Source organism: Mastigoproctus giganteus, chromosome 2, assembly GCF_048544385.1.
Source record: "Mastigoproctus giganteus isolate SK-2022 chromosome 2, ASM4854438v1, whole genome shotgun sequence".
NCBI lineage: Eukaryota > Metazoa > Arthropoda > Arachnida > Uropygi > Thelyphonidae > Mastigoproctus > Mastigoproctus giganteus.
The window spans coordinates 213,288,134-213,312,924 of NC_143576.1; positions in this window are offsets into that span (position 1 = coordinate 213,288,134).

The following is a 24,791-nucleotide window of genomic DNA, read 5'->3' on the forward strand; positions in this document are numbered from 1 at the left end:
TATGGAAGGTTTTTTTCCCTTTTGATTTTAGAGTATTGTACAACTTTTGTGTTATTGGGTTCTTTAACTTTAGTAACCTCATGATTTTTAACAAATATGTCATCTATACGTCACTGCCACTACAGTTACCGTAAATAATAAAAAAGAAAATCTGTTCGAAGATGGAAATACAATCAATATTTGAGTGATCCATTTTTAAGCATTATATTCCTAAACTTGTTCATACTTCTTAAATTTAAACCATTAAAACATTAATAATATTTATTAATACTAACTAGTAATCGCTTAATATTTAAAAATATATATATATATAAATGGTAACTTATTGTTAATCAATCCATTAACCGGATATGAAGGTGTATAAACAAATGGCTGAACGGAAATTCATGCTGCTGATTACGGAATCTTTCTGATGTAAAATATCATTTTATTTTTGGGCTGATGATATGGATGTTTCACACCTCCTGTTTATTTTACGACTTGAGGATTATTATTTAAAGAATTTTCTTCAAATCCAAAGCACGTCTTTGTTTAATTAAAGACACCATATTTCTCTGAAATTCCATCCAGAATGGTGGATTTACTCTATGGAATAGGGGACCTCGATTTTGTCTGAAAACAAATTTCACAAAAAATATTTAAGTGAGAAATACGAATAGACGTGTAAGAAAAGTCTTCTAAAAAGATTCATATAAACATGTCCAATGCTAAGGTGATATCGCTGTTTTAATTGAAAACTGTCTTAAGTTTTGAATGATAAAATAAATAAGGGTAATAAAATGTTTATACTGATTCATATTTAGGACCCAGAATTTTTTGCACGTACTTTTGAAACAACCTCTATAACAAGTTACATATTGATCTACTAAAACTCTGTCGGGATAGCCCTCGTGGGTAACACAGTTGGTACGATCACCGCCCTATCTACACCGGGTGAAAAAGACCTAAGTTCGAGTCCCGTCCATGAAGTGAGGAATTTTTATGGGCCTTTTTCACAAAGTGGCTAAGTTAGTCTGGCTCAGAAGATGGTAGCATGGTTTTTTCTCCCGGAAACTCGGATTTTTCGAAAATCTACCCCAGAACTCATGCAATTTACAGACAATATACAGTACTGTACACCGAGCAATATATCTTAGTTGCTGATGCTCCTAAAACCCTATTTACAACAACATCTGTCAGGATGCTAAGTGCAGGTCCTAATGAACGCAAAGTTTAAATGTTTATGGCTTTTGCAAATGTAAAAGTTACACTAAAGATCTACATAAAGTCTGCATCGCAAAAGTACAATATATACTGGAATCGTACAAAACTTAATAACACGAACAGGCTCTCTGTAAATATGATTTGGCATTATGACTGTTCTATTCCAACCAAAAATCAAAAGTGAAAACAGAAAATAGGATGCCCAAGAAATTAATGATATTGTGCTAAATCAGAATTATGACATAATCTACCAGAGACGTTTTTTAATTCCCCCCAACAAACAGCCAACCTCACAGCCTAAAGTGCCTCGTTGAATGTTCTAAAAATCCATCTCGGTCAACGTTGCATTCATAATAAAAATCAAGCCGATCAATAGATTGATTAATTTTAAGGAATTCCATCTTATCGATATTGTTTTAATGCAGAAAAATGCACGGTCTTAAATTTGGGGAATAGCAATTCCAAAATAAATTATACGCTTGGTGGAATCGAATTAAAAACAGTAAAGTTCTAATAACTCAAAAGTTTAGAAATACGGCACTGTAAATATAATTTACCATTACTTTATGTCTTAAATTATTAAAAACAAAACTTTACGCTTTGTTTAACTTACTGTATCTTTTAAAAATGCCATCCCCCTCCCTTAAGTTGAATCCTTTCTTCTCGGTATTTACAATAAGAATGGCATTCATTTCCCCGTGCGTAAACCAATGGGCTTAGCTGGACTTTTCAAATTTGTTTTACTGAATTTTTCGCTAGAACTATTTCGCTTAAACGAGATTTACTGTTTTATTAACAAGGGAATAGTGTTAGTGAAAATTTCTTTAACACAGTATTCGTTTTAATGAAATTTTTAGCCGCGTTAGCATAAAATGCATAATACGCCTATGGTGTTCGCCACGTACGTCCGTCCGCATGTAATAACTCGACTCCCAGTAAATTGATTTTCGTGAAATTTCATATTTCGTTCTTTTAGAACGATTTGTCGATCCTTCCCAAATATCATTTAAATCAACCCAATAGAAATCTGGCAGTTATCATTTATATTTTTCATACATATCGCATAGGCTATCCATATACCGTATATTGTAGCTGAAGCACTGAAGGCTATTTGTTGCCATGCTGGTTGGAGACAATGTGGCGGATGCGCTGAAACGAAATTTTCTCAGTTAATGCATAAAAGTCTTTGCTTTTGCCATTTTTTTTTGTTATGAATCATGGCTAATTAGTATTTGCTAATTTGCCTGAAATGTAACTCACTGCGTGCATTAACTAATTTATATTTTACTGAACATACACTAGTAATATATACGTGCAAGCATAGTTTAAACTTGATTTTAATTTCCCATTAGCACATTGCAGCCAAGGTAATAAAGTAAGATGAAGGCTTAATTGATAAACCATAAACAGTTCATTGGTTAATTTTAAAACCACATTTCTGACGGCTGGAAAAGCTTTTGAATGGTAACTTAAATGAATAATGAAAGGCAAGTAATGTGCTTTACATCTTTATTTACTGCTAGCGTTATTTTATTCTGCATGTCATTGGTGAAGTTGTCCTTCGAGATGTGTGCGTGTTTTTACATTCTTTCAAAATGCCACCTTTGGTTGCTGGGTTTAGAAAGAGGAAATTATGCGCTGGGGGTTTCCCCTAGGGTTACGGTGATTGCACAGGGTCGCCTGCTGTTACATAAGCTTTGTTTTATATCGCATGAGATTTTCCTAACTAAGTAAAAAAAAAAGAAAAAGTGAAAATCAGTTTTGCATATCCATATCCCCTTAGATACATCCTTTGGAAGAAAACAATCTGGAACAGTGGAATTGAATTTGTTTACAAAAGGTCAGTGTCCTAATACATTAAAATGCTTACTGATTGTTAACTAATATTGGACGGGGCCGAAAGGATCATCTCGTGTCTATAGAACAAGCATTCAGACGCTAGTGCCCTCTTAAGGGGAAGGGACAGATGGATCTTGCCACTGGATCTCATTTTTAGAAGGAGACCCTCAATGAGAAGAGAAATTATAAGACAAAGTACAAATTAACATAGAATATGAATTGTTGAATTCCTTTGATTTCTCTGAATTAATAAAGGAATTACTTCTATGACATAAATTAACAAAAGACAAAAAAATAACGATCGACATCATTCTGAAATCGTTTTTGGAAATGTTCCTAAAACGTCTAAAAGCCCCTATTGTTGTTACTATCAGTCCGTCTGTCCCCATGTAACAATTCGACTCCCAGTAGACGGATTTTCGTGAAATTTTATTGTTGGATCTTGTTACAAGACTTGTCTAGCCATTTCAAATTTCATTAAAATTGGACCAATTTAAATTCGGAAATTTTTATCTTTTCGGACAATTTCGATTTATTTTTTTACATGAATAGAAGTGTATTTTGAATGTTTGTACACTACTCGATAAGAAAAGTCAAACCGACACCCAAATTTTCAAATTATGCTATATTAGTCTCTGAGAAGGTTTTGAGATAAGTTCCGATTCGACAGCGCGAGCATTACTCGAGAAAGAAAAAGTCGGATCAACACCAAATTTACATCACATTTTCAGCATGTACTTTTCTTATTAGACCACGGGGAAAGTTTTAGGTCCAATTTCGATTCAATAGCCGACCAGGAACTATAGAAACATTGCTGCTGTAATTTCTGGTGGCCAAATTTGGAACAGCTTCACATTCTAAGTACAATATAGAGGGTTTTAGACCTCACATTGTGGAGGCATTCCGCTACGAGTTGTCTTGATATTGCACTACTTCAAATAAAAACATTACCTCAGTAGAGAAATATTATGGCTTTAGCCATAAAATCACTTCGTTTTATTTCCTTATGTACTTAAAAACAGCCTACTGGATTTTGTACATTGAATTTTTGATAAAAATGTGATATGAGAACGTCAGTTTAGTCTTTTGTTTATTTTGTATTTTAATATATTATATATTATAATTCTTTAAGAAACCAGCTGGGAAATATTCATCTTAACATTTTACAATTAATGAGAAAATTTGGTACATAAGACACACGGCCTACAAATGGGACCTCCAAACTCCTTCAGATGGCCCATGCTGTGATTATTTTCGAATGTACTCGAGGAAGGAAAAAAATTACCCTGAAAAGTATTCCCCTCTTGTTAAAACGGTCAAGGGCTTACGTGGATTTTCCTTCTTGGAAACTGGGTTTTTCATTCAGAAAATCAGACAAACTCATCATAGAATACATACTGTTTAACTGACATGCATTGGTTTATTGGGGTTAGGCTTTTTGGCGCAAAAACAAAGAAACAACAACAACAAAAAACTTAAAAATGTATATTAAATACCCCTCATTTTAAAATTATTATTATTGTTTCTACTTTGATAATTGCATTTTTATAATTTCTCCTAAAAGCAGATATTATTCCCGGAAGAGTCTCCACCCTGAGATGAACGTGGAACTAGGGCCCATCGGTTTCACACAAAAAGGAAGCATTGCTAACGTCATGTTTCCTCTTGTAACCAGATTTTTTACTTTATTTTTGCTGACTAAGTTCCGAAGGGATATACAATGCACGTGTGTGCTTCTTATGCACCCGCTTAGTATAAGAAAGGGAATTCTGCTTGTGAATCATGGAATTTCAATTGCGATTGTGTTTCTAAATCTATTTATTTCTGCGATAAGTTACTTCCTTAGCTACAAAAGATGACCTTATAATTATTTAAATAACTAGGATCGAACTATATTTTCAACTAAACCAGGAGACTTTATCGATTAATATTAAATTCCCCAACATGGTGGAGCCAAAAGCGAATTTTCCATTAAAAAAAAGTAGCTTGAATTGGAGTATTTTGTTATGTAATAATAGAGAAGGTTAAGAAGGTCAAGGCTGTTGGGGAAGAGAGGGGGCTACATTTCTTGTCCACTTAATAAAGCGGTACAACCACTCAGTCGGCCGTTTCATTTGTTATTGCCATCTTATTGGTGGATTTCCAGACATTCCATTATACTTATGCTCTGGAAAATCACAAATCTTTATATATTCAAATAGCTTCATTTTTATAATTTCTCTCCGTGTCCCTCGAAAAATTTCGCTAGCCAAAGATGCTGCCCCTGAATTCCATCCCATTGTTCTAAATCCCTAATCACTTTTTACAGCAAAAAGCACCAGAAAATTCCAACTTGAAATTCTTAGATTTTAAATAATATAAGTCGAATTTTTGGCTCATTCCTGAGGTGTTTATGGACAATGCTACCAAGATCCAGTAATAGACTTTACCAAGTGATATCCATATCATAGCTTCTACATTCTGTTTCTTACGTCATAACCAACGAGGAAGTCTGAATTACGTTGTACTAAATTACCCCTATCATCATCATTAATTGGCTTCTGCAGGTACGAAGGTAGTCCCATGAAGTAGGATCAAAATTATATGGGATCCGATAATTGCAGTGGGCCCCACCAAAACTATAACTTAAAAAATTCGGAAAAAAATTGTACCTGCGCCTGAGACCACTGACAGGAATTAAACCTCTCTTTCCATATGAGCATTGAATCACAATGTTACAATTCGGTCAAGGGAAGAGCCTTAATTGCCTGTAATAATAATCAAGGAGATAAAAAACAAAACAAAACTTATTATTCCTGAGATTGACTAAACTACAGCTCTTGATTGAAGGTGCCTAAAGACTTCGAAAACACTTTTAATATCAGGAAGGAAGCTTTGCATATACAAGTTAGTTAATGTACCAGTGCGGTACATTTAAGGCTTGTTAGATTTTTTTCTTAAATTAAATGATTTTTTTCATTTTCTGTGATTAAGAGAAATGAAAAGTAAATATAGTTATCTCCTTATCGATTAATTATTAAGAATAACAACACTTAATAAAGCTCTATAGTTTTACGTTGTCTAAACTCTATCCATTTAGTTTAATTACAACTGTATAATATTTATTACTCTTCTCTTATATACTTTCAAGTTTCTTTTCTTTCTCTACATATGCATCTCTTCACAAGCGACGCCACGTTCAGGGGTATAACATAATACACGCGAAGGGTACACGGGTTATCTAAATATAACAATACCGCATTAAAACTACATTTAATCAAAGAATTTCTTTTTTTTTTCATATAATTTATATGGAAGAAAGAAAAATAATGGCCAGATTTCTATTTATCCAATTTGAAATTTGGAATAGTTCTACAAATATTTTAAGAGGCCAAAGTATAAAATTTCACTAAAACCGTCAAATGGGAGTCAAATTGTTGCATGCAGACAGACGGACGGACATGGTGAAGGCAATACACACACACACACACACACACACACACACACACACACACACACACACACACACACACACACACACACACACACACACACACACACACACACACACACACACACACACACACACACACACACACAGTTCTGGCCTAAATAGCAGAATAAATAAAGTTTCCTTCGTTTGAAAAGATTTTGTTTCTACTGGTCTTTCCTCGGTTTGAGAGGAAATGCAATGCTGAACAAAGATATAGGACTATAGAAAGGACAGTGCTGGGATGAAAAGCAGCATCGGTTAAGGAACCTTGGTGATTTACTGACAAGAAGCTGACTTCCGTGGATCAGTTGGTGATGACCTGTTCCGGAAAAATGGAAGGATCTAGCTTAGACTTTTATGGAAGATAAGGTGGAAAATTTTTAGGCACCTTAATTTGGTGTTATATTAGCAGTTTCAGTCAGTGGATAAATCAAAATTTTGCTATCAGACCAAGCGGGTTGCCTGTCGTTGAACCCTTTCAAGAAGCTGATTTTTTTTTTTTTTTTTTTAGGTGCGATCTCCATACTTGGATGCAGAATTCCAAGTGTGAGTGCGGTCTTACCAATGTCTTATATAGTGGGATTATGACATTCCTATTTCTGCAAGCAAATGTTTGATAAATCATCAATGGGACACCATAGGCTGTTCTTGCCGCCTGTATACTACTCCGCTAATCTGGCGAGAGGTTGGCACACGGTATCACCCCACAAACATTACTGAAAGGGATCGATATTGCGGTCGAGGTGGTCTCGTCTGGGGAGGCGTTATCTTGGATGGACGTACATAACTCCAGATACTGGAAGGCGGTACTGTAAACGGTGCACGCTACTATACTGAGGTAATCCTTTGCCATACGTCTGTTCCTAGGTGCCATTGGCCCCGAGTTCGTGTTTATGGATGATAACGCCACACCCTATCGCACTGCACTGTTGATATGCTTTTGGAAAATGAGTACATTGTTCGTATGGATTGGCCTGCCCGTTCCATCGATCTAAATCCCATCGAACACACATGGGACGCTCTGGGGAGACCCCTAGCGGCACGTCCACACCGACCAGAAAACGTTCACCAGCTGAAGATGGCGCTGATAGAGGAATGGACGATGTTACCGCAAGAACTTATCAACAACATTGTTTTAAGTATGGACAGGCGGCGCAAAGCCTGCATCGACATTAGGGGTGACCATATCTCCTACTGAGGAGATATGGTCTTCCCTTTGTTCCATCTTTGGCAGTGATGCATCTGTATTATGGCAGCCAGTGCTATTTTGCCATTTTTGAATAAAGTTCCTCTGTACCGTTTTGTTTCCTTCATCATCATTTCTGTACCTCAACAGGTTCCTTTGGTATGCTTTTTCCCATATCCAGATCACTTCTATATGAGAAGCTACAGGTGAAAACCTGACTGGTCCTTAAATTTTGCGTACCAGTGCATTTCCAACCGTTTCGTAACTTCCAAATCCCTTTCTTCCTCCAGAGAAGTTTTTAATTCAACTCCAACAATTGTATAAGTTATTTCGCATTTGCTGCATTACAACTTAGCTGCCACTTTTCTGACCATTCTTGAAGCCTAGCAAAACTTCATGCCGAAGAAGTGTTGCTGGGCACTGATCATTAAGTATTCTCCCGACCTTGACATCATCTGCAAATTTTTACATCACCCCCCTCTATGTCTTCATCAATCCCATTTATGAATATCAGAATGGACCTTTGGGAGGCCTCACTTCTAACGTTAGATCAATGTGAAAAGTGACCCCTAACCACGATCTTCTGCTTTCTGCCCAGCAGCTACCCTGCGATCCATCTTGGAATCTTATCCCATGGTCTCTCTGAAGTATTCTTTCGTAAACAGACAAAATCATCCATATGAAGACAGGCGATTTATCGACAATACACGTCACATTAAGGTCCCATGCTGGGAATCGGAAAGATCCAACTGATACAAGTCCAGGAGCGTAACTTCGGCGTGCAAGAAGGTAACATTTTGCTCTCCCTGCAGGGGTTACTCTCCACGCAAAGCAATAGATCCACGATTACATGATTCATTTTGGGGGGGGGGGCACTATTTTATTCATTACCACACTCCACAAGTATGGCTGTGGTGAGATTTTTCGGCCTTCTCCAAATCAGTAAGACTTTTGAGTATTTGAGCCGATTATTCAAATTACTTGAAAAAGGATTTTCACAAAAACCGTTAAATACGTTTGCCAATCCTTTACTTAATTTCAATAACTCAGTTAAGTTAATTTTTATTTTGACGTTAAAAATGTTTTTACTGGCGTTATTACAAAAAAAAATTTGTAACGAAAAACCGTCATGTGAAAAGCGTTACGAAAGTGTCATACTTGTATGATTGCAACAATAATTTATCTTCTAGTGGACCAAATTTAATGAAATTTTGCACGGAGCTTTATCTTAGCCCTATACTAGAGGAAAAACTTTGAAACCTCTGAAAATTGCAGTAGTTTTTCCAGGATAGTGGAAAATATGAACATGTGATCGAGGAAATTTTCTCGCGTAATAAACGGGATAAAACGTTTTTAACCTGCAGATGACCCTTAAATGTAAAACACGTTAAATATACTAGCAGCAGGACACATTATGTACCTGCTACAGAATTTTGTAATATTTAAATATATTTTGTTTTTAAGAAACGGTGGGTTCTCAACCGAACCAAATATATTAGCTATATAACTATTAAACCTCTCTAGTCGACAAAGGTTTAATGGAGTCTACAATGAGGTGGAAGAATTAGAAATGCAAAGAAGGAAATAGCCACGGTTTTCCTTCCAATTAGCCACTGCAGCAAAATTATTACAAGCGGATGAAATGTGAACAGAAATAATCAGAAAACTCCCCGTGACCGTTAATCTGAAATGTTCCCCGAAACGTGTAAAATATTTACCGGAAATTTTCCCTTTGATTACTGAAAGTGGAAGCAATCAGCAGGATATGGTAAAGGAAAATACTTGGAAAGACAACGAAAAAAAAGTTTAAGTCGTTTTGAATATCAATGGGATCATCCTTTAAAGGTCTTTAACTTCCCTTAAGAAAATTAAAGTTGGGAAACAACCTCACAGAAACAGAATCGGATTTCTTTTACCATTACAACAAAATCACCCAAATTTTAAGTTAGATTTCAAAATTCCTTTTCCCAGTTTTGGTGAATGTTTTGATGATCGTACAACATAATATGCTAATTCATGTTATTGTTTTGTTGAACACGTAGATAAAAGTATTTTAGTATTCATTCGCAGGTAACCGATGTCATCTAACTGAGTCATCTAAAATAGTGTTAAAACATACAGCTGTATTTCTTTCTATATTATTTCAGACCGATCATAATATGCTTTGGGAAAATTACACAACTTCGTGGAAAACTCTGAATTGTCTGTTTTGTTTCAGCAATAAATACTGCTATATTACGCATCAAAACGTGCATTTATAATATATATGAAATTTGTATTTCTGTGTACCGCACAGTATTTGTAATTCACAGTTTGAAATCGGGTTTTCCCCAACGCCAAGTGCTCTATGAATCGAGCACAAAATGTACAAATTTTTACATTCGAATTGTTATATTAATTACAAGTAATGATATCAGCTACAAGTAAAAAGTAATAAACAGCATATTAATGTAACAGCAAAAGCTATTTCAAGAAAAAATTATAATTATTTTATGTGATTTTGTTGTTTCGTTGTTTAATTAATACAGATTTTTTTTTTAAATGGAGGAACTGCGTAAAAATAATCAAATGTTTAATAATGAGAGAATTTTCTTAACTCTACTTAAACACCATTAAAAAAATTAAACCAACAAACCCTACTTAATTTCTATCTCCGATCGATTTTGAACCGGGGTCTTTCCAAAACAGTGCTAATTGGCCAACGTATATTTTCACGTTGGACTTTTTAAACTTGGACTATTTGTCCTATAGAAAGGTAACTTTCTATAGGATAAATAAATTAAAAAAAAAAATAAATGTTTACATAATAATGCGAATGGGGTATCGTACCCTTACCTAGAAATAATAGCCCTAGAAAGGTGAAAATTCACATGAATTTAATCCTTTTCTATGTACTCTCCATGTATTGTATAATAACACATTTCTCCCATCTATGGATCATTTGTTTAATGCCTTGATCATAGAAGTCCTCACTTTTTGCCTGAAACCACGATTCCACTTCATTAATGACTTCCTGTCGAAGTATGCTTCCACTGCTTTGACACGTCTTTAGTTTCCGGATCATATTGGTACACCTAGCATTCGCCATTTGTCACCAACCGATCTCAACATCCACATTACACGAATCCAACAGTTGGCGGGAACATTGTATTCGAAATTGCTTCTGCAAAGACGTCAGCAATCTTGGAACCCATCGTTCGAACACCTTAGACATGTGCAGATGATCATGTAAAATGCCGTGGGCAGATCCATAACTAATTCCTACTGCATTTTCGATGAAATGAATAGCCACACATCTGTTACTTAGCACCAGCTGCTCAACCTTTGCAACCATCTCACTGTCTGTGGAAGTTGATGACCTTCCTTCTCTTGGGTCGTCTAAGACACTTGTACGACCGCACTGGAACTCCCGTTTCTACTTTTTTACAGTGTCATAAGATGGACAATTCTGCCCATACACAGCTTTCATTTCTTCGTCAATTTCCTGAGTTTTCTTGCCCTGCAAATGCAGGAACTTGATCAGTACTTGATGCTCCACTTTATCAACCGTAGCGTCCTTCCTCACATCGTACACCAGAGGTGGAGCCTCTGATGTACCTACGGGAATGAAATTTCACACATTAGTTATTGAATACATACACAACTTATATTAAAAACGGCATCTTCCTACTGATGTATTATCTAGGAGAGGGTACGAACATTTCGATACCCCCTTGTAGATTTGCAGATTTAAATACGTCGATAAATAAATAATGTATTAAAAGATACGGTCCTTGGTCTATTAGGCTTATGCATTTTTTTATCCCATTTTTAACTGAGTTCATGATAAAGTTTGGGCGTAAAGGAGTATTTGATTGCAGACTAATGTATACCTACTGTAGGTTTCTGTATCCCCTGCTAATTTATATCCATGGCATGCATTTTGCTTCCTTGCCGCATCTTATCAGTTAATCTGCTTTCTATTTAGGTCTAAGCTTTGAACGACATCTCTCAGATGGTATAAAAAGACTAATGACTTCTAGGATTACTTCCCTGATTGCTTTCCATTTAGAATTTGTTGTTGGTAACATCATCAGTTGGTCCTAATGAATGGTTTAAGAAATGTCTGAGACCATTGTAGTCCCCTTTAGGAAAGCAAAAGCCCTTCACTAGACTTTAACAGTAGTTACATCTTTAAGTAAATCCCATATCAATACATTGTAATAATCACTGCCCCTAGTGATTCTTTTACCTGCAGATCCTTAATACTTTGTGCTCCATGTTGTGAACGAGGCTATGTCAGTTTAGTTTATGAAGCCGCCATAATTTCGTTTGGATATCACAAGCGATAATTCGTGTCTACTAGTCTAGTGAAACAAGAAAATATTAAACGGGAAAATTAAAATAAACATAATGAACAGGGCAGACCAATAATATGGGATTATATTTTAATGTATATTCTGGCGTATAAGTCAATCTTTAAAGTTTAAAAATTTTAAGGTCGATATATATAAATTCATAAGCTTGGATTAAAGGTACGTGCATAGTGATAGAAATACATGAATTAATCTCATATTAGTTCATTGAACGGAATAGGAGTTAAAAAGTATTTTTAAAGAATAACCCTTTTTTTTTGTCTCAATCGGGCGTTTTTATATTTAGTTATATAACCAGTTTTATTTGTGCGTAGTTTTATAATTTACTGTTTGTATTTATGCTTTTATTATATTCAGTGTTTTGTTACTTTTGTATTATTTATTTATTTGTTTAACCGTTTAGTCAATGTTAAGTGTCATCTACGATCATTTTGACTATGTGTATTACGTCTGCACAAATTTGTACACTGGCCGATTTGCATTTGATACAAAAATAACAAAATTTACACGAAATCTGATATAATACAAAAATTGAGGAATACTGGCAGCCATTTGTTGTTCGGTGCTGCCATCTCACGATTTCTGTGGAAACTATTTTATTCTATTTCGCATTAAGATTGCTTATTGGGTAGATTTAGAAGAATATAGATCAAAATAAGATAGGGAAACCGATATAAAATAAATACACTGGAAGATTCACTCTTTGCATTTATAAACCTGAGTTTTCTCTTTAACTCTTGGCGTTACTTTTCTTTTAAACATCCGCTCACTCTGTACAAATCTCAAATCCACCCTACCATAGAATATTATTTCCACATTTGGGTTGGTATCCCAATAACCTCTCTCATGATTCCAGATGCCTTTCAAAAGATGGCAGTTAGGTTAATTAATGACCCATCTCTTACGAAGTCTATCTGCCCCATAGAGGTCTGTTTCTGTTGCATGCCTTTTCTATGGATACTTCCATGGACACTGTTCTTCTCAACTGGCTTCTGTAATTCCTCCTCTCTTCTTCAAACCAATTCAAACACGGGCCGCAGCCAGTCAGCATCCTTTTACTTTCCAACTTCAAACTCACATAACCAACTTTTCTTCTTCCTCATTTATTCCTCATCAATATACGAAATTCAGGTCTAATGTTAACAAGTATCTTCTTTCATCTTCTCAACTTTCAACCCACGCTCCAGTACTAAGTACTATGGGTTCTAATACCTTTCGTGCTTGGGGTGTTCATAAAAAAATTATAATAACTACAAAATGCACTATACAAGTACGCAGTTTCTGTTTTGGGGTGAGTCTTATTGTACCTATACGAAAGGAAACGTGTTAGAAGATTATTTCAATCCCAATGCTTCGCTGGAGTTAACGCATTGCAAAAAACATACAAAATTACCCAAACATGTGAATGGTTGTCAGGAGAGCCAACATATGTGAAGCCTAAGCCACAACGAAGAAATCTTCTCTGTAACCAGATGAGAGTTCCGGGTCTTCATCATACATTTCAATGTGATTTGGCAGACATGTCAAGTCTTCCAAAAGCAAACAATGATGTTCATTTTTTTCTTGTTTGTATTGACTGTTTTTCAAGGTACGCTTGGATAATATCACCGAGAAGTTAAAAAACCGCAAGAAATAGTGAAAGCATTGAAATCTGTTTTAAAGAAGTGCGATTCAGTCTTAATGGTGACCAAGGAAAATGAATTTGCAAATGAACAAGTGCGTGCATTATTCAAAAGTAAAGCCATTCATTTTTTAAACTACTAAAAGTAAAAATAAAGCTGCTACGGCAGAAAGGTTTATTCGAACACTAATAGAAAAATATTTAAAATGGATTTCATATTCAAAAAATAGTAAATATATCCATGTACTGCAAAAATTAATAAAAAGTGTAATAGAACAGTACACAGATCTATGTTCTCTTGGAATGGCACGAGATGTTATGCATAATGAAGAAGCTGTATGCTAAATTATATAGACCCCTTCCAAAAGTCTCAGAACCCAACTTTAAAGTTGGTTACCGTATTGTTTTTAGTGATAGCCATAAATTTTGAAAAGCATTCAGAGTGAACTGGTCTGATGAAGTTTTTTTCCATTGCACAGTTGATCATAAGGGATCATGCAGTATACAGGGTGTTTCAGTTAAACGTTTCAGAACTTCTAAGAGGGGTAGGGTACATCCTGACAACTCGAAATCATATAGCAATGTGGGGTCGGAAATGCTTTCCTGAAGCGGTGTTGTACACAGAAGCACCATAAAGAAAAGAGACCGTAAGTGAGAAATCGGTTTAATAATACATGAAAAGAAGCAAAAGGTACATGGATTAAAGTAAGTGTTCGAAGTTTCTTCCACGGGCTACAATGCACGCCTCACATCTCCGACGCATGGACATCCGAACATTCTGGAACACTCCAGACGAATTTCGAATTTCTTGAACAAGAACGCCAAGTTAGTAGGATGGATGATTACACGAACGCAGAGTTAACCGATATGCATTTGGCGTACGGGGCTGCAAATTGTAGTGGGCCAGCCGCACAGCGTTTGTACGCGGAACGATATCCGACGAGGCGTATTCCCAGTCATAATTTCTTTGCAAGACTGCACCAGAGGTTAGCTGAGAGAGGTTCATTTGAAAGAGCTGACAGGGACAGGGTAAGAACAGCACGGACTCCAGCCGTCGAACAGAATGTGCTGCAGCATGTACAGGGGAATCCAAGAACGAGTACACGAAGTCTAGCAAACGCAGTCGGGGTTTCCCATTGCAGCGTCTGGAGGATTCTCCGAGAACAAGACATGCATCCGTTTCACGTGCAGCGTGTCCAGACACAGCAACCGGAGGATTATGCACCTCGTATTGCTTTCGCACAGTGGTACCTTGGAAAATGTGCTACAAATCCCCTTTTTCCTGCTGAAGTGTTGTTTTCCGATGAGGCATCCTTCACAAGGGAAGGAATTTTCAACACCCATAACGACCATATCTGGGCGGTCGAGAACCCGCATGCAATACGACGTCGTGCAGCACAGATTCGATTTTCGGTCAATGTATGGGCCGGTATTATGGGAGATCACCTCATCGGACCTCATCGGACCTTACCTGTTACCGTGTCGTCTAACCGGACCTATCTACTTGATCTTTCTGCAGCAAGTATTGCCACAACTTTTGAGAGATGAACAGATTTCTGCATCGACGCAACAGACAATGTGGTTCCAACACGATGGAGCCCCTGCCCATTATAGCGGAGATGTTCGTAACTACCTGGATGTCACATTTAGTCAACAGTGGATCGGACGTGGTGGTCCCGTGCGTTGGCCTGCTAGGTCACCCGACCTATCATGTCTTGATTTTTATTTCTGGGGTCATATGAAATCGCTAGTTTATGACACCCCTGTTGACAATGCTGAGGAGCTGGTTGCAAGAATCGCAGTAGCTGCCGAAGAAATTCGAAATTCGCCTGGAGTATTCCAGAATGTTCGGATGTCCATGCGTCGGAGATGTGAGGCGTGCATTGTAGCCCGTGGAAGAAACTTCGAACACTTACTTTAATCCATGTACCTTTTGCTTCTTTTCATGTATTATTAAAACGATTTCTCACTTACGGTCTCTTTTCTTTTCATGGTGCTTCTGTGTACAACACCGCTTCAGGAAAGCATTTCCGACCCCACATTGCTATATGATTTCGAGTTGTCAGGATGTACCCTACCCCTCTTAGAAGTTCTGAAACGTTTAACTGAAACACCCTGTATAAGGTAGAAGTGGACGGTGAAGTGGTAGAAGGTGCATTTTATGAGCATCAGCTGCAAAAGGTTAATTTTGATAATGAGTTTCCAGAAAATGTGTAATTATTCGAGAAAGGAGCGTACAGTTCGTGTTCAGGGTCAGTTACTTGTGGAGTGGCTCCAGAAATCTCAATTCCTGGATCCAAAGCGAAGATGCTTTTCCTAATCTTACTCAGTAGTTCAAGCATGGGATTGTAACCCGATAACACGTTTCAAAGTTCAACTACTCTGTGAAATTAAATTTAGAGGAAAGTGAGAAGTGGCACTTTCTGAAAAAATCGATCTCCAGTATTCTGGATGAAACGTTGAGTGCGTGTCCTAGTTTAAGTGGAAAATTGAATTCAGATGATACCCTGACTTTACGATACCGAAACCTTTTCATTATTATTTCTCCCTGATTCGTCGGGTTTAGGTCTTATGCTCGACTTTCACTAGATCGGCACATAGTTGAAAGGAACAGTCAGTGGGAAGTACCATGCAGATATAAAACGGAATGTCTCGGCATATTTTGTTTATTCCAACCTGATTCAAGACCAGATAGTAGATGATACCTGTGCTACTCTGTTAAGCGTTGTTCCATGTACTGAACAGAATACGTTTACTTATGAAAACCCTGACTATTATCCCATATTGAGACATTGTTTCCACACAGTATCCATTAGTATCTGTGGACAGTGGACAGTGTCTAGAGTTCAGAAGTGGGAAGACATTAGTGAAACTACATTTTCACAAGTGTGGAGATGACAGAATACATTGATTACTATTCAGTACAAGCCCAAGAAGGCAGCACATTTTCCGGACAACCTTTACAGAGTGGACATGGTCTTGGAAGCATTTTTCGTTCTGCATTCTCTTTTCTGACACCACCTTTATAAAACCCAGTGAGATTTAGGGAAAACAAGTTTTAAAAGCCAAAACAAGTTTTCAAAATGTGATTGGTAATGTTTTGGAGGGGGTATCCCTCAAACGATCTTTTATAAACAGCGCATTAGAATTCGGAAGAAAAAGGAAGAGGAATAAAGAGGAAACGTAGATGTATTTTTAAATTATGGAGCTTATGATGTCCGAACTAGATCCCCTTCCAGAGACTAGCAATTAATCTTTCTAGGGTAATTTGGTATGTTTTTATAATGCGTTAAGACTAGCTTCCTGCTAAAGTAAGGTTGTAATAATCTTCTAACATATTCTCTTTCTTATAGATAAAATAAGGCTGACCCCGGAACAGAAGCTGCTTACTTTTATAGAGTGCTTTTTATACTTCTTATATTTAGTGAATTGAGGGGTACCCTCAATTCACCAATAGAAAATTCTGATTCCCCACTGCAAAAACCTTCAAGGCAAAGGATTGAAACGCCAAAAAAGTGTCGTTGCAAGAAGGAATGTCTCACAGCCTTGCATCGATGATTGAAGATTAGGCACGTAACCTACTAATTCCTCTCTCAGGTCTTGATACATGTGGCAATAAGTGCCACTATTGCCACTTATTTTTCTGTCACCCGGACATGCTCACACATGTCCAGTTAGTATCACTTGTGCATCTACTCTCGCCTATTAATGGTAATGGGCATAACAACTACCCCACGCATCTGGTACCCCTCAGGGGATGGAAAAAACCCCCGAAGAGAAGAAGAAAGAGAATAAAAATCAGAAGAAAAATAATACTGGATTGAGTGATCAAAATTATAAGTTTATGATTATCTTTGGGAATATAAATCTAATAAGCAGACATTGACAACAATAATCTAGCAGGAACAAATATGATTAGAGAAACTTGTTTCTATATTTCGAATCTTATCTCGTCTTTAATATATACGGGTTGAATATATATTGCCCTACCATTAATATCCGGACAGCCCTCCATGGATGGGTAAGCAGGTCCTACGCATGCAACACGTCACAGAACCTGCTATAAATATGCACATTGGGCTTCAAACAGACAATTGCAAAAGAGGTGACACGTCCAAAAGAATTAATAGACTTCCAACGTGGAATGATAGTAGGATACCACATAAGTAAGCATTCTGTACGAGATATTGCGGTCACTCTGGGGATCCCTAGATCGACGGTTAGTGACGTCATATGCAAATGGAAGCGGAATGGGACCGAATCTGCCAAAAAACAGCCAGGTTACATCAATCACATTGTTGGCTTTGTAGCTAAGAAATCTAACAGAACGGGACAAGAGAATTCTGCGAAGAACTGTGCGCCAAATCGTAATGTCTCAAGTCGCACAAACCCTCTGTGAGAGTATTGGTATGAATAACAGCACTAGTACAATACGAAGGCACTCCATGGTATGGGTTACAATGGTCGTGCAGGTGTTCACAAGCCATTGATCATCTCAACAAATGCTAACATGGCATAAGGAACGCGAATCCTGGACTGTAGAGCAGTGAAAAACAGTCCTATGGACAGACGAGTCGAGGTTCGCACTCTACCAGTCTGATGGCTGTTCCTAGTTGTGGCAAATGCCAGGGAAACAGTTCCTTCCTGATTGTATCCTACCAACAATGATGTTTAGTGGAGGCAATGTCATGGTATGGGGCTCCTTTAATGGTTTGGCTTGGGCCCATTAGTCGTTATCGACAAAACCATGAATGCTGTTCAATACCAGGACAACCTGGACAATTATGCACTTCCAACATTATAGCAATACTTCGGGGAAGGGCTATCAGCAAGACAACGCGCCATGCCATACTGCCTGTTCCGATCGTAACAGAGTGGTTTGAGAACATGGGTATGGAAAAGTTGGATTGGCCAGTCCAGAGTGCTGATCTGAATAACCCTATCGAGTATCTTTGGGATGTATTGGATCGTCGGGTATGTGCATGTCGAGATCGCCCAAAGAAAAAGGCCGAACTGGTGGCTGCGTTAAAGGCCGAGTGGAGGAACATATCACCTGACATGTATACAAAGCTGGTTGAGAGTGTGCCGCGAAGATTGAAGACCGTCATAAAAGCAAAAAAGATTTCAGCACAAAACATTAAATGACACAACAAAAGCTCTTTATTTGTGTAAAGGCAGGTGTCCGAATATTAATCGTATATGCACATGAGTATTTCACGTCTAGGAGTTATAAGGAAAGACTCCTTGAGACTTCTAATTCCTAGTTGATGACAGGCGTCGAGATTCATGCTTCTGTAATTTTATCCTGTAATAATTATTTTTATTGCCTCTTTGCCAATTGTCAACAACCAATTGCCGACATTTAAGACTGGATTTACATGGATGCAGTTTCTCCAGGGCCCAAGGTCGAGGGAAGTCCCAGAACAATGCAATTATTGTTGATTTATGGCCATCGCGATCTTGTTTTGGATGATGAGGCTCCAGATTACATAAATCACATTGTTGGCTTTGTAACTAAGAAATCTTTATTGCAATAATAATAATAATAATACAAATCTATACATTGCAATATTGCCCTTCACGGCCACCAGGCCAGGGATTAATAGTGACAGTACAATATAATAACAAATAGAGAACATTGATATATCGAACATAAGGAAATACATATGTGAACGCATAAAAGGAAGTACAGCTCAAAACTCAAAGTATATTATTGTTATTTATACCACAATATTCAAAGAAGATATTTGTGGAAACATTACTCACTGCCATACGTTTTTTTTATTAATTATTATTATTTACTTATTTATTTTATTTTATTTTATTTTATTATTATTTTTTTAATTTTTTTTTGTTTTTATCATTGTTTTGTTCGGATTTTTTTTTTTTTTTTTTTTTTGGCTGTTGCAGCATAAGCCATAGTCTTTCTTGCACCATGCGGTCGTTACTAATACTACTAATACTACTGAAAAGTTAGTATGCCATCTTCATATCAGATGGTATTGTTGGCCTGTGGCATTAAGATTAGCTTCAAGGAGAAGGATCAGGGACAGGGAAGTACACTAAGAGGGCAGAAGTCATGGGATACCTACCTGATTCCTGGGCAACGCGACGCTGTCATCCCTCTCGCTAGTGGACGAACCCACCGCTTGGCAGGTATATAGGTACCCTGCATCATTGCATTCACGTGGACGGTAATTCGATGCCAGTATGGATAAACGTCGTGAGTTAACCAACTTTGAAAAAGGGATGATAGTGGGTCCCGACGCATGGGTCACTCTTCCGCGGAGGTGGCACAGAAATCGCACTATCTCCGTTCGATAGTATCAACAGTGTATAGGAAACACACAATTTCCGGAATAACATCTCATTGTGGAAAGCTCTGTGGGCGTAGAAAGTTGGTGGATGAAGGTGGCCGTCGACGTCTATCTTGCATTGTTTCAGCCAACCGGAGAGCGACAGTGGCACAAATCACCGACGAGTTCAACGAGGGAGGTGACAGAAACGTTTCCACTAAGACCATCAGGCGATCATTAGTCACAATAGGTTATGGGACCTGCCGACCCACCACAGTCCCATTGCTAACCACGACATAGGACTCTACTCATCAACTGAGCGAAAGAACATTGGCACTGGACCTTGGATGATTGGATACTGTTCAGGCAGGTGGACGGTCGGTAATGGTTTGGGGTGTATTCAACTGACACACGTTGGGACCTCTGGTACATTTAGACGCATCTCTGAGCGGTCCAAGTTACATGTTCATCCTTGCAGACCATCTGCATCCCTTCAGGGTCATCGTGCACCCACCCACAGGGAAATGGACTCTTCCAGCAGGACAATGTACCTCCCCACAGAGCTGTGGTGACTAGAACATGGTTCGAAGAGCATTCTGCAGATTTTATCACCATGGAATGGCCTCCCCGTTCACCGGACATGGACCCTGTGGAGCATCTTTGGGTTCTGTGGAAAGGTCCTTTCGAGCTTTGGATCCTCTACCCAGGAATGCGACGAAATTATGGACAGCAGTGCAGCAAGCATTGGTGGAAATACTTGTGGAACGCTTTCGTGAATTAGTGAAGTCAATGCCTCGCCGTGTGACTGCCCTTATCTGGCCGAAAGGTGGGCCTACTCGTTACTGGGTAGATATCTCATGATTTCTGTACACTCACCATAGTATTACACTTCGTTGTTGTTGAGGTAATCGGTATTATTCGCCGATTGAGATGTTCTCTAACTTTCCACAGGATTCTTCTGGATCTTTTCTTCGCTATGGCTTAAGTCTTTATGGCGTCTTTTCCCTCGAATTCTGCTAGGGCTTTCTTCCACTCTTTTTCTGTTCTGAATATCGCGATCTCGTCTCTTTCTACTTTGGCCGCACTGGGTATATATCTTGTATTTGCTCTTCCTCCTCTAGTTTTGATTTGGTTGGCTCCGTATTCTTTGTTCTTTGTAGTTATTCGCCTGTTTGGTTTATTATTAAGACTGAGTGAGCTATCAGGTTATTCATAACGACGGTGTGTCTTTACTCTGCAATTCGCTGTTGAGTGACCTGAACAGTGGGGAACTATTCCAACCACTTGATATGTAATAGTTCCATCCTGTACGTTGTTATATTGGTTAGGCTAGGTGTTTGGGCTGGGTGGCCCTACCCAGTTATGGTAGCCATAAGGGAGACAACACCACTGTTGTCCTAGGGCGACTCTCTCTGACTTTTCTAACCCACCCCTCTGCCTAAGGTCTGAATGTCGATGACTTTATCTTGCGTCACACTCGATGCAGTATATTCAATATTTCTACTTGTCATCTTCATCCAACTATGGGGAGGGTGGACCTGTTTAGCTTTGGGTTGTTATTGAGAACAACACCAGATGGCACTACTCTTTGCCAGAGTCATAACTTCTCCTCTGAAGAGGCAGTTCCGATGAAGCGACCTTCGCGATTTTTTCTCATTTTTTCCCTCCCCGCGATTATTATTATCATTATTAGCTAAAAATACTACGATATTTGTTTTTATTGACAAAATAGGGCCTATCGCTTTCGATAGTGGCGCTGTGACTCCTTGCTGAATACTGTGTTTTTTCTGTTCGCAAGTTTCAAAATTTGTTTAAAATAGATTCCTTTGATATTTCTTTGAATAATGTCCAGTAAGTATATTTTGCCACTACAACAGCTTTTCTCAAACTGTGTTCCGCGGAACACAGTTTGAGAACACAGTTTTAATTCTGTGACTAAAAATGTTTGGGAAACGCTGCACTACAGGATGTTTCCGTTTATTTTCAAATTTGTTTCTCAATACTGTTCATTCCTTCCTGTCAAAAGTTCCTTGTTTTTATGTTCACAAAAAAAAACAGAACTTACTTATTTCGACGTTAAACTGAATTTTTGCTTTTCTTAGATGTATTTATAATTTTCTAGGGTTAAATCAGTGGTATCGGCAGGAAAAGGGCGAATCCGAGAGGGGGAAATTAAGTGTGGAAGTACAGTGATCGCAGTGGCGGTCCCAGATTGGGACTAAAGGGCTGTAACCCGTGTCCAATGATAAACATTATCTTTTAACTACTCCATGATGTTTAAAACTAAATGATTCTTCTTTGGAACAGCACTTGAACTCCCTCACCCTTACTGAAAACCTTGGGACCACTACGTAACCACTGTCCCCTACTACTTCCGAAAGTGGGAGGTGGTAATGGGGTTAATTATTCTCTTAAGATTATTCCCAAAGCGTAATTTTGCGTTTTGTTTCTGAGTAATCTGTACACATAACAAGTTTCCTACAGTATTGCCTCCTAAATATGAAAGTTGGATCTGCCCTTGGCGTTATCCCGCCCCTAAAAAAAATTATTATTTCAGTGGTACCCGCGTTTGTCGCTCATACCCGCCCTCAGAAAAAGCGTGTGTTCATGAGTCGAGAAAAATCTACTCGTTCCACCTGAGATCGGTTAACTGCATCCTTGCTTGAAGAAGACTTTAGAAATTCCTCCAGCTATTCATGGGAATCGAACTCAGACCTTTCCAAAGGCTGAGGTGTGGAAGGGACCTTGCTTGTGAAAAATGTCGCTTTGGAATCAGAATTTGAACAACTTTTGAGTAGATCTCGAGCTTATGTTTGTACGAGAACTAAGTTTGGACTGGCGACCCATAAATTAATGATTGGACACTGGAATTATTATTATTATTAGCACCTCAATTTACAATTAAAAGAGAGAGTAAAAGTTGAAAAGGTAGCCTTTTGGAGGAAGATTTTTCCCATTGATAAATTTGGTGAAAATTTGCCATTTTTATTTAGTAACTGAACTATTATAAGGGTTGGGAAAATGCAATTTTTAACTGCAGCATACAAATAAAAAACTAATAAACTGATCACACAAGAATAGTCAGTTTTAAATGGAAAAGTTTGCTCTTTAAATTTAAATTTAACTTTATATTTTAGCCATGTAATGTCCTTTTCAAATAATGCTATTTTTCACTTCAAACAAAAATTACTGTTTTGTAAGACCCATCATGGCCTAAGTTTACTTATGTGCACAACTAATCAATCAGGTTTTTCGCAGTAGGTGTTCATTTATTCATTTCACCCATCCCACAGTGGTCAAAGGGATTCAGATATTTTCTGAATCCCTTTGAAGTGACCGGATTGTATTTAGAAATGTGAGCTTTTGAAGCCTCTACTTGAAATGGGAATACATATCCTTTTCCATTTATAAATTGATATTTTTTTCTTAAAATGTGAAATCCTGAGTTCTTTTCTAAAACATTAACGTATTTTATTTTTATTTCTTTCCCCTCTGCCTCCAGCACGGTTTAAATTTGCATCATTCATCATTCAGTAAATCCACGAGCGAAGTGTATCCATTTTTAATTCCTATTTTAAATAACAGATGGCGCTGCGATACATGGATGGCAGTACGGGGCTAAATGTTTCAGCTTCCAAGTATGGTTCTAAGGTACGATAAGTGTTTCTAGGCACGGTAAGGTACAAAAGTAAGATCATTTTATCTTTTTTTCGAACCTTGTTCATACCAATACAATTTTAGAAAGTCTCATGGGATCGCTTTGTTACGATTTTTCATAAGAAACTTTTCATCTTAAATTTCTAATTTCGTCAGCATCAATCAATGTTCTTCAGAAGCACTTTTCCCATGATGTAAATCAATTTTAACCGCCCAAAACAGATTTATCAATTTAAAAAGAAAAACTGTATTACAATGCAATTTCCATCCAGAAAGCTTAGAATTTTTTAAGTCATTTTGAAACCTTCACTAAGCTTTCAAAATGTCTTAAAAGACTGCAACATTTCAACTGAATGCTGTTTAGAACATTTTTAAGCCCTATTTTGATTTTAAAAAAATGCTTGAGATAGCTGCATTATCTGTCTGAAGCATTTTTAAAGAACTTTTATACCTCTGCAGCTGTCTGAAATATTTTAAGCATTTTTACTATATTTGCTAAATTACAAAAAAGATTACAAACAAATTAAAGTACGTTTAAGTATTCCCTGTGATATTCTTTCTCAGTATGGAAAAAAAAAAAAAAAAACATACTGTATCGTACTTCCAGCCTCGCATTATCATACAACTATAAAAGTGGTTCTTACATTTGAACGGCCATTAAATGCGTTATGAAATTGAACCCATTTGTATTACGCAATTTCAAAGATGCAATTCATTTTATTACGTAACTCAGCAATTAAGCAGAGTACATCGCAGAGTACATCGTACATCATGATATGTGAAACAGCTGTGCGTATATTAATAAGCAATGGTGGGGAAAATTAAGGTAAAAATCATAAATACCACAATAACTTTTATTTTTATTATTCTCCAAAGCATGTACAACAGCGCTCTAGTACATAACTGAATATTGTACATAATTTACTTTAAATGAGGAATAGCATGCGTTTTAAACAAACAGCAATATTTAATCTTGATTGTGTGACGTCAGTTTGACGTCACACAATTTTATTTATTGCTGGTGGAGATGATTCCGGCTCTGGTATTGAGACGGATCCGATTCAAACTGCCCAGTGCCAACAAATGAAATATTTTAATCTCGATAATTCCATTTCTGTCCAACGTGCAGATAAAGTTTTATGGCTAATAAGTCTTAATAGAC